This window comes from Equus przewalskii, chromosome 26 (genome assembly GCF_037783145.1).
Source record: "Equus przewalskii isolate Varuska chromosome 26, EquPr2, whole genome shotgun sequence".
Lineage (NCBI taxonomy): Eukaryota > Metazoa > Chordata > Mammalia > Perissodactyla > Equidae > Equus > Equus przewalskii.
The window spans coordinates 28,799,546-28,811,703 of NC_091856.1; the positions used below are offsets into that span (position 1 = coordinate 28,799,546).

Sequence of the window (12,158 nt, forward strand, 5' to 3'; positions counted from 1 at the left end):
GCCACCATCGCAGCTGAAGGCGGAGGGCTCAGAATGTGTGGCTCTCGACCCCCATCTAGTGGCGACAAGCTGTAACTGCAACTGAAAAATAGTATTATGCGCAAAAACCACTCCTCTACCATCCAGCAATTTATAAAAGCTCCAGTCCACAAGGAAAAGAGTAAAAATACAGAAGTATGTCATGAGGACTTGGAAATAGGTAAACTAAGTGACAATGAATTCAGAATAGCTATCATCAAAAAATTCAGTGAGGTACAGGGAAATATAGAGAAACAAGTCAACGAGTCTGGAATTACTTCACAAAAGAGATTGAAACTATAAAGAAGAATCAACAAGAAATACTAGAGATGAAAAATACAATGGATCAGATAAAACAGAATACAGATTCCCTGAATGCCTGTGTAGACACCATAGAGGAGCAAATTAGCATAATCGAAGATAGGCTGAATGGTTCCAGAGAAAGAAAGAGAACTAAGAATTTTTTTAAAAAATGAAGAAAATCTCCGAGAAATAGCAGATTCAATGAGAAAATACAACTTAGGAATCATCAGAATTCCTGAGGGCGTGGAAAAGGAAAATAGAGCAGAAAGTGTGCTCAACGAAATAATAGAAGAGAACTTCCCAAATCTAGGGATTGAGAGAGAAATGTGTGTGGAGGAAGCTTTCAGATCTCCTAGATTTGTCAATGTAAAAAGAGCTACTGCAAGGCATATAGTAGTAAAAATGGCAAAAATGAATGACAAAGAAAAAATACTCAGGGCAGCAAGGCAGAAGAAAATAACCTACAAAGGAAGCCCTATCAGACTTTCAGCAGATTTCTCTACAGAAATCTTACAAGCTAGCAGAGATTGGAAGGACATATTCAAAACCTTAAAGGATAAAAATGTTCAGCCAAGAATACTCTATCCAGCAAAAATATCCTTCAGAGGGAGAAAATAAATCATTTCCAGACAAACAAAAGCTAAGGGAATTCGTAGCCACAAGACCTCCACTACAAGAAATCCTCAAGAAGGCCCTCATACCTGAAAAAAGAAAAAAAGGGAGAAAGGGGTCACAAAACACAGAGTAGAGAGACAAACAGATAGAATTGGAATAGGATAGCAAATATTCAACTATAGCGTTAGGATAAAGGGAAGGAATCCACCAAAGCAAAGACAATCCTATCACTCTAACCACAAACTCACAACACAAGTTGGAATAAGAGAGGAAAATAATAATTTAGGAGGGGAAGAGGAAAGGGACTGAATCAGTTTAGGCTAAGGAAGTAAGAGACCACCAGTAAATGGACTATGTTATACACGAGATTCTGAATACAAACTTCAGAGTAGCCACTAAACTAAAAAACAGAACAGAGACACAAAACATAAATAAGGAAAAATCTAAGAAACCCAGCATAAGAAATTGCAGTATTAAATGGGTAGGCTAAAACACACAGGACAAGAAACAAAGGAAATGCAGGAAAACCAGAAAGCAAGTGACAGAATGACAGCATTAAGCCTTCAGGCATCAATAATCACCCTCGATGTAAATGGATTGAACTCTCCAATAAAAAGACACAGAGTGGCAAAATGAATTAAAGAACAAGACCCAACAATTTGTTGCCTCCAGGAAACACACCTCAGCTCCAAGGACAAACACAGGCTCAGAGTGAAGGGGTGGAAGACAATACTCCAAGCTAATAGCAAACAAAAGAAAGCAGGTGTCACAATAGTTATATCAGACAAAACAGATTTCAAGATAAGGCAGGTAAAGAGAGACATAGAGGGCCAATATATAATGATCAAAGGGACACTTTGTCAAGAAGAAATAACGCTTATAAATATCTATGCACCCAACACAGGAGCACCAATGTTCATAAAGCAACTATTAACAAACCTAAAAGAAGATATCAAAAATAACACAATAATAGTAGGGGACTTCAACACCCCACTCACATCAATGGACAGATCACCCAGACAGAAAATCAACAAGGAAACAGTGGAGTTAAATGAAAAGATAAAACAGTTGGACTTAATAGACATATATAGAACACTTCATCCAAAAACAACAGAATACACATTCTTCTCAAGTGTGCATGGAACATTCTCAAGGATAGACCGTATGTTGGGAAACAAGGCAAGCCTCTATAAATTTAAAAAAATTGAAATAATAACAAGCACCTTCTCTGATCATAATGCTATGAAGCTAGAAATTAATTACAAGAAAAAAGCTGAGAAAGGCATAAAGATGTGAAGACTAAACAATATTCTATTGAACAAGCAATGGATCATTGAAGAAATTAACGAAGAAATAAAAAAATACCTGGAGACAAATGAAAATGATAAGATGCCATACCCAATGATACAGCAAAAGCTGTATTAAGAGGAAAATTCATTGCAATACAGGCACATCTTAACAAACAAGAAAAATCCCAAGTAAGCAATCTTAAACTACACCTAACTGAATTAGAGAAAGAATAACAAACAAAGCCCAAAGTCAGCAGAAAGAGAGAAATAATAAAAATCAGAGCAGAAATAAACGCTATTGAAACAAAAAAGGCAGTAGAAAGGATCAATGAAACAAAGAGCTGGTTCTTTGAGAAGATAAATAAAATTGACTAACTCCTAGCCAGACTTACAAAGAAAAAAAGAGAGAGAGCGCAAATAAACAAAATCAGAAGTGAAAGAGGAGAAATAACAACAGACTCCACAGAAATACAATGGATTATAAGAGAATACTATGAAAAACTATATGCCAACAAAATGGATAACCTAGAGGAAATGGATAAATTCTTGGACTCCTACAATCTCCCAAAGCTTAGTCATGAAGAAGCAGACAATTTGAACAGACCAATCACAAGGAAAGAGATTGAAACAGCAATCAAAAGCATCCCAAAGAATAAAACCCCAGGACCAGATGGCTTTCCTGGGGAATTCTACCAAACTTTCAGAGAGGATTTAATACCTATCCTTTTCAGGCTATTCCACAAAATTAGGGAGGATGGAACACTTCGTAATACATTCTATGAGGCCAACATCACACTAATACAAAAGCCTGACAAGGACAGCATGAAAAAGGAGAACTACAGGCCAATACTTCTGATGAACATAGATGCAAAAATTCTCAACAATGGGGCTGGCCCCGTGGCCAAGTGGTTAAGTTCGCCCGCTCCGCTGCAGGCGGCCCAGTGTTTCGTTGGTTCATATCCTGGGCGCGGACATGGCACTGCTCATCAAATCACGCTGAGGCAGCATCCCACGTGCCACAACTAGAAGGACCCACAACGAAGAATATACAACTATGTACCAGGGGGCTTTGGGAAGAAAAAGGGAAAAAAAAAATCTTTAAAAAAAAAAAAATTCTCAACAAAATTTTGGCAACCCAAATTCAGCAATTCATCAAAAGGATCATACATCATGATCAAGTGGGATTCATACCAGGGACACAGGGATGGTTCAGCATCCGCAAATCAATCAATGTGATACACCACATCAACAAATTGAGGAATAAAAACCACATGATCATCTCAATGGATGCAGAGAAAGCATTTGACAAGATCCAACAGCCATTTATGATAAAAACTCTGAAGAAAACGGGCATAGAAGGGAACTACCTCAACATAATAAAGGCCATATACGACAAACCCACAGCCAACATCATACTCAATGGGCAAAAACTGAGCACCGTCCCCCTGAGAACAGGAATGAGACAAGGATGCCCTCTATCACCACTCTTATTTACCATAGTACTGGAGGTTTTGTCCAGAGCAATCAGGCAAGAAAAGGAAATAAAAGGAACCCAAATAGGGAGGGAAGAAGTAAAACTCTTGCTGTTTGCAGACGACATGATCTTATATATAGAAAACCCCAAAGAATCCATTAGAAAACCTTTAGAAGTAATCAACACCTACAGCATAGTTGCAGGGTACAAAATCAACTTACAAAAATCAGTTGCATTTCTATACTCTAATAACGAACTAACAGAAAAAGAACTCAAGAACACAATGCCATTCACAATTGCAACAAAAGGAATAAAATACCTCGGGGCGAACTTAACTAAGGAAGTGAAAGACCTATATAATGAAAATTACAAGGCTTTTCTGAAAGAAATGGATGACGACATACAGATGGAAAGACATTCTATATACATGGATTGGAAGAATAAACATAGTTAAAATGTCCGTTCTACCTAAAGCAATCTACAGATTCAACGCCATCCCAATCAGAAGCCCAATGACATTCTTTACAGAAATAGAACAAAGAATCCTAAAATTCATATGGGGCAACAAAAGACCCCGAATTGCTAAAGCAATCCTGAGAAAAAAGAACACAGCTGGAGGCATCATAATCCCTGCCTTCAAAACATACTACAAAGCTACAGTAATCAAAACAGCATGGTACTGGTACAAAAACAGGTGCACAGATCAATGGAACAGAATTGAAAGCCCAGAAACAAAACCATACATCTATGGACAGCTAATCTTTGACAAAGGAGCTGAGGGCATACATTGGAGAAAAGAAAGTCTTTTCAACAAATGGTGCTGGGAAAACTGGAAAGCAACATGTAAAGGAATGAAAATTGACCATTCTTTTTCACCATTCACCAAAATAAACTCAAAATGGATCAAAGACCTAAAGGTGAGACCTGAAACCATAAGCCTTCTAGAAGAAAATGTAGGCAGTACACTCTTTGACATCAGCATTAAAAGGATCTTTTCGGACACCATGTCTTCTCAGACAAGGGAAACAACAGAAAGAATAAACAAATGGGACTTCATCAGACTAAAGAGCTTCTTCAAGGCAAAGGAAAATAGGATTGAAACAAAAAAACAACCCACTAACTGGGAAAAAAAAATTGCAAGTCATACATCCTACAAAGGCTTAATATCCATAATATATAAAGAACTCACACAACTCAACAACAAAAAATCAAACAACCCGATCAAAAAATTGGCAGGAGACACGAACAGACATTTCTCCAAAGAAGATATACAGATGGCCAACAGGCAAATGAAAAGATGATCATCGCTGATCATCAGGGAAATGCAAATCAAAACTACACTAAGATATCACCTTACACCCATTACAATGACAAAAATAACTAAAAGAAATAGTAACAAATGTTGGAGAGCTTGTGGAGAAAAAGGAACCCTCATACACTGCTGGTGGGAATGCAAACTGGTGCAGCCACTGTGGAAAACAGTATGGAGATTCCTCAAAAAATTAAAAATAGAATTACCATATGATCCAGCTATCCCACTACTGGGTATCTATCCAAAGAGCTTGAAGTCAGCAATTCCAAAAGTCCCATGCACCCCAATGTTCATTGGACCATTACTTACAATAGCCAAGACATGGAAGCAACCTAAGTGCCCATCAACAGATGATTGGATAAAGAAGATGTGGTATACATACACAATGGAATACTACTCAGCTGTAAAAAAGAACAAAATCGTCTCATTTGCAACAACATGGATGGACCTTGAGGGAATTATGTTAAGTGAAATAAGCCAGATAGAGAAGGACAATCTCTGTATGACTCCACTCATATAAGGAACTTAAAAATGTGGACAAAGAGAACAGATTAGTGGCTATCAGGGGAAAGGTGGGGTGGGGGGGGGGCACAAAGAGTGAAGGGGTGCACCTACAACACGACTGACAGACAATAATGTACAACTGAAATTTCACATGATTGTAAACTCTCATTAACTCAACAAAAATTAAATAAATAAACAAACCCCTATTCACTCTGAAAAAAAAAAAAAGAATAGAAGTAGACAGAAAGAAAAGGACATACATTGTTGTGGGTTGAATTGTGTCCCTCCCCTCCCACCCCCCACAAAATATGTTGAAGTCCTAACCCCTTATCCCTGTGAATGTGACCTTATTTGGAAATAGGGTATCTGCAGATGTAATTAAGAAGTAAGTTAACACGGGGTCACACTGAAATGCAGTGAGTCCTTAATCCAACGTGGCCAGTGTCCTTATAAGCCGAGAAGAGATGCAGAGACAGACACACATAGAGAGAACAACATCTTGGGAAGACACACAGAGGGAACACAGCCATATGAAGAAGGAGACAGACATTGGAATCATGCAGCTGTAAGCCAAGGAATGCCAAGGATTGCTGGCAACCACCAAAAGCTAGGGAAGAGACACGGAACAGATTCTCCCTCTGAGCTTCTATACGGGAATCAACTCTGCCAACACCTTGATTTTGGAGTTTTGGCCTCTTAAGTGTGGGAGCACCAATCTGGTTGTTTTCAGCCGCTGTTTGTGGTAATCTGTTACGCAGCCCTAGGAAACCAATCTACAGACGGCAGAGTCCCAACACAGGTTACCAGATGGGCACACAAGCAAAGGAGCAACGAGTGGGCACAACTGCTCAAAGACTTGTTCTGCTCGATATAGAGCATCTGGCAAATCACTGACCTGTCTTGCTGACAACTCCTTTCTACAGGAAGTCTTTTGACAAAGGAACAACAGAAACTGGTACTCTGGATTCGATCCTGAGTAAGTGGTTGGCAATCCGAAAGTATGAAAGAAACCTGGAGAGACTATGATACAAGGGTGTATTAGGTTCTATCAGGGAGCACAATGCAGAGTCTTACGGCAGTGGGAAGGGCCTGGACCAGGACAGAAGCCAAGCGTTCCTGTTCCTGACACTTCCTAGTTACGTGATGGTAAACAACAAAACAACCTGAGCCAACACTTTGAGCTGCAGGTTTTTAATTCACAAACAAGTAATTTACACTTGTCCTGCCTGTCTCAGGTAACTGTTGTGAAGACAGAACAAGATTTAGGTGTGAAAGAAGTCTGAAAACACTATAAAATGCATAATATCACCACCATTATTACTCTGCAGTTTAGTGATGTTTCAAAAAGACAGGGAATGGCTCTGTGATCAGAAAACGGAAACAGGCTGAGAAAAGAAGTACATAGGAAATGAAACCAAAATATAAGAAAAATTAATTCTGACAAAGAAGAGAAGGTATTTATAGAAATCACATAGTTGAAAAGAGATCATTTTGTTATGCACTCAGATTTTTTACAAGTAATGTAAAGAGACAGAACGGCTGTCTAATTAAGCGTCAACATAAGAGAGTGTCACACATGTTTTCTCAGCTATAAAAATGGAATATTAATAACAGATACCTCATAACGCTACTGGACAATAAAATGAGCTAATGAATGTAAAATTTCCCTGTAAATTATAATTATTCTAAAATTATTAGTTGTAAAACTGTTATAGATGCACTCAAAAACGCATAAACTGAAAAATATCAAGTACAAAAAATGCTGAATGTGTGTGTGTTTGGGGGGTGATGACGATGGGTTTGTCATATTCAGTATAAAAGGAAGAAGCAGCTACTGCCCTGTGCAGATGGCATTCCTACAATATGAACAAATGGCAGTGCTCAAAAGCTGGTCCTGGGGCCGGCCCCGTGGCCGAGTGGTTAAGTTCGCGCGCTCCACTTCAGCGGCCCAGGGTTTCACTGGTTCGGATCCTGGGTGCAGACATGGCACTGCTCATCAGGCCATGCTGAGGAAGCATCCCACATGCCACAACTAGAAGGACCTACAACTAGAAATACACAACTATGTACCAGGGGGCTTTGGGAGAAAAAGGAAAAATAAAATGTTTAAAAAAAAAAAAAAAGCTGGTCCTTACCAAAGAGAGTGCAAAGCATCTTCATTATCAAAGACAGCATAAAGCTATCATGAATTATATACAAATTATTTTCTGAAAATAATTTTTCTGACTTATTCCAACATGGGATTGAACGTAAACTACATGCTATAATAATTATAAGAGAAATGCATACGCACCAAACTTCTCATTGTTCAATGTATAAAGCAACTGAATGAATTGAGGGCAAAGAGAGTTTACGAAAAGGAAGCCAAAGGAGCAAGGGGATGGAGCAGCAGTGACATACATACAGCCAGAAGGTCATCTGGTCAGGAGACTATAAAGATATCATTTTGCCAACCAAATGTGGAGAAAGAGACATGTTTACCTAACACAAACAAATATGCAAATTCTTCAACTGAGACATAGCACACAGCCTAACAGAAAGCACTGCAGTGAAAGGGAAGAAAGGCAGTTAGTCAGTCCGTCAGCAAAAAAGGATGACTATCAACCAGACTCATGCAAGATCTATTTATGAAACTAATGGGGCAGGAAACACAAAAATATACAAAATGAAGGAAAGCATCAAAAATAGGTACCCTGGAGAATGACGGGAGGAAACATGACCTGAAGCAGCCTATAGCTAACAATTCATAAAAACTGTCCCCGGCGGAAAACCCACAGAGGCAGCAGTCAAGTACAATGTAGTTGAATTTAAACAGCCGTTTATTCCTAACACAAAAACTCAAAAGAGAACAAGAAATTCAGACAAGAGCCTCAATCACAACCAACAAGACATCACTCCTACTCAGCATGTAAACAGCAGGGCACACGACTTCTCCTTCTTAATCACACACAAAGATGACCGCAGCAGCCGCTGCCAAAGGTCTATGCAGAGTACACTAAAAACTATGAAAAGGAATCAAGGAAATCTCCTTGAATGTGGAGTCGGGAGGCCAGAAGGCGAAGCCCTCATCTACTGCCACTGGACATCAATTACAGACCTCAAAAGAAACATGTCATCTACAGACTCCAGCAGTAAGAATTCTCCTTGCCCAACAAGCCCAGCCAATGGGAAACCATCAGCACTCTGAACTCTCGCTGTCCTCCAATGGACTTTTGTTCAAAACAACCCCTCCCAACTTCCTCCTTTTCCTCCGTAAAGTAACGTTGCTCTCCTTTGTTTGCTGGACTTGCCTATGGTTTTTGCTATAGCTTGCTTGTCCCGAATTGCAACTCCTCTGCTATTCCCGAATAAACCCATTTTGCTGGTAAAATAACTAGCTGTTTCATTTTTTAAGACAACATTACTTGGTGCCAAGGAAGTGGGATCTAGAGAAGACCCCCAACAACTCCAAGGGTGGCAAGCAAACAGGTGTCACACCCACTGAGTCCGTCGATCACACTCCTTCCTCACTGACCCTAGATGTGAGCTTCGGCTCTTTGCGTCTTGAGCTCTCCAGGCTTTATTCAAGATCAGTATTTTTTTTTTTTATAAAGCCTTTGGCTTTTCTGTCTAAAGCCTTCGTCCTTTCTGTTGGAAAGGGTTTTCCTTTTTGTGAGTACTCGTTTGGTATAATTTCTATTGGAAGTGTGCTAGCATTCCAAAGGAATCAGGCTGTTTAGGAATTTTTCTTTTGTTCTAGAGAAAAACCTCCGAGAAATGAGATCCCAGTCATCTAAATGCTTTGAGGGTGCCCCCCACTGTTCAGGGACCCCAGCTGGTTTTCTATTTAAAAACTGGGGTCCCTCCTCATGTACATTTCTAACTAAATGGACTGAGTTAACCAAACGTAATTTAGAACACCGATGGCCATTACGGGGAGCTTTCCACCTCCCCAAACTTACTTTTCTCAAAACTAAATTGGACAGCCATGGCTCTAAAATTGGAAAAACTGAATGGGATGCCTATTTCGATTGGTATCTTGAGGCTTCCAATGTTAACAGCATTCTAAAATTGTCTCTTTGCAAAATGCAATTTTTAGATTAACTGAGGCAAACAAACAATTAAAGAAAAACAAAACATCTACTGAGGCTTCTCTTTCCCTCCCTCATTTTCTTTGTCCCTGGACGTGTGGCAGAAGTCTTCTGAGGATCCAAATAAACCCCAAACTTCTTATGTTCCCTGGACTAAGGCCGCATTGTGAGCCACAGTAAAGACTTCCCTAAAGTAAGGAGGACCCCCATAGGTTTGCTGAAGAATTTAACACAGTTGTTCAAACTTACCAACCTGGTTTCTCAGATTTACATCACACGCTGTTAGTCCACGTGCTTGTTGGTGAGGGTCAGGCCCAACACTGGATGAAACTTGCCCGAAGAGAACATCCTGAAAGGGATTTAGAAAAACAAACCCCTAACTTTTGGCAAAATGCTAGAACACACGCTGGAGAACTCCACTGAGCAATTACAGTAGCTTTTCCTAAGTCTGCTGAATGGAGCAAAATTCAGACGGCTAGCACACAAAAACTTAAAGACTCTGTTCATGACTGTTACAATCGGCTCCAAACTGTGTTTAAGGAAAATTCTGATCTTCCTTTAGATGTTGAATCCACTCGGTTGGGCTTTAACTCCACGTTTATTAACAGGCTGAACTGGGATCTTTCTTTGAGTTAAAAGGACCAGGATGGAATGGAATTTGGCAAATCAATTTGCTCACACCCTAGATGATTCAACTAAAAGGAAGACCACCAAAATTCCTAATTTTCGACTCCCACAAATGGAGGCCCCTAAACAAAAACAAAACCCTCCTGGTTTCTGCTATTATTGTAAAAAGCCAGGGGCATTGGAAAAAAGATTCTTACAACCCTAAGCACTCCAGGCGCCTTCAGGCCTCTAGCCGGCCATTCCAATATCCTCCTACTCCCACCGACGGGGCTCCTCCCAATCCTCCCTCTTAATCAGCTCGGAGAAAGAACTCTCCAGATTGGGAATAAATCTCCCTCCGTCCTTACTGACACCGGAGCTACATTCTTAGTGCTCAATCTCAGTGCCACACAGCAGCCCTTGCCTTGGAGCACTAAAATGGTTCAAATAGTGGGGGTCTCTAATAAACCTCAACAGTTTCCTGCCTCTGAACATATTCCCTTTTGTTTAGGCCCTTTGAGAGACACTCGTCCGTTTCTCCTTAGTTCCTTTGTCCCTATTCATTTATTAGGCCGAGATTTAGAAAAGTATCATGCTGGAATTTCTTTCTCCCAAAAGAGGGAAACAATTCTAGAATTTGACAATAGCAATCAAAATAGCCAACCAGGTGAATTAAATGACTCTCTGACATCTTCTATTTGCTCCATCTCTGATGGCACTCGAGCTGAGTCTAGGGACACTGATCATTTGTCTCTACTGATTCAACACCACCCTCTTCATGGGCAAAATCTTCAACTGTTATTGGCAGAATCCATGATGCACCTCCCATCAAGATTCAAATATAGCCCTCAAAACCTCTCCCCAGAACTAATCAATACCCTATAAATAAAGAAGCTCTTCAAGGCATCAAGCCCATAATAAATTCCAAGGCCCAGGGCCACATTATCCCCTGTACTAGTCCCTGTAATACCCTATCTTACCTGTGAGAAAACCCAATGGCTGGAGACAGACGTTTGTCCAGGACCTCTGAGCAATAAATAACATTGTTATCCCTCGAAACCCTGTTGCTTTTAAACTCCTACCCTACTGAAAGCAAATTTTCACTATAATTGATCTATGCCGTGCATTTTTTAGTACTCCAGGTGATAAGACTAGCCAATATCTTTTTGCTTTCACTTGGGAAGAAGGGCAATGCCCCAGGGCTTTACAGAAAGTCCCTCTTACTTTTCACAAACCTTAAAAGCTGATCTGGATGACAAAGTTTTCTGCAGGCTCTACTTTGTTACAACACATACATGATTTGCTTCCGTGCTCCCCCTCTCAAACCTCTTCACAGGAAGCCAGCATCAACTTGTTAAAATTTTTGGCCTTAAAGGGACATAAAGTTCCCAAAGAAAAATTGCAGTTTGCTCCATCTCAGGTTTGATATTCAGGGGATCTGATCTCAGAACAAGGACAACATTTGGATTCAGGCAGGCTTTATGGCATCCTGAACTTCCCAAAACCTAAAACTAAGTGCCAATTACAAGGTTTTCTTGAGCTAGCTATCTCCCAATTTCTCTCCTAGGGCCTAGCCGCTATGTATGACTAAAAACCAACAAACTTGACTGTATTATTTGGGGAGATCAGGATGACACAGCCTTTGGAACCTTGACGAGAAGCTTAATAAAGCTCCTTGCCCTTGGAGAGCCAAATCAGCTTCCCTTTTTCCTCTCTGTAGATGAGACGGACGAGAATGCCCTTGAAGTACTCACCCAAAAACACGGGGACCATCATTGACCCAAAGGGTATTACAGCCAACAACTGGATCCTATGGCCCCAGGGTAGCACCCTTGTCTTAGAGCCATTCCTGCCACTGCCCTTTTGGTTAAGGCCACCGAAGAAACAGTCATAGAATCCCCCTGAACCATCTTTGAGCCCCATGCAGAAGCCCTTCTAAATTCCCCTCACACTCAACACCTTTCAGT

At 40.2% G+C, this 12,158-nt stretch overlaps 1 protein-coding gene across 4 annotated transcripts in view; it reads right to left on the bottom strand.

Annotated features, from left to right (window-relative positions):
* The window catches only part of SCAI (suppressor of cancer cell invasion), a 143,459-nt gene that overhangs the window by 76,646 nt on the left and 54,655 nt on the right, over positions 1-12,158 (bottom strand). Inside the window, exon 3 of one of the 4 annotated variants that reach the window (XM_070596467.1) lies at positions 9,839-9,934. The exons of 2 other annotated variants lie outside the window; for them this stretch is intronic. The gene's annotated coding sequence lies outside the window, so the exon portion shown is untranslated. Of the gene's footprint in view, positions 1-9,834; positions 9,935-12,158 lie in introns of all 4 variants that reach the window. One more of the 4 variants, XM_070596468.1, reaches the window with a different exon arrangement.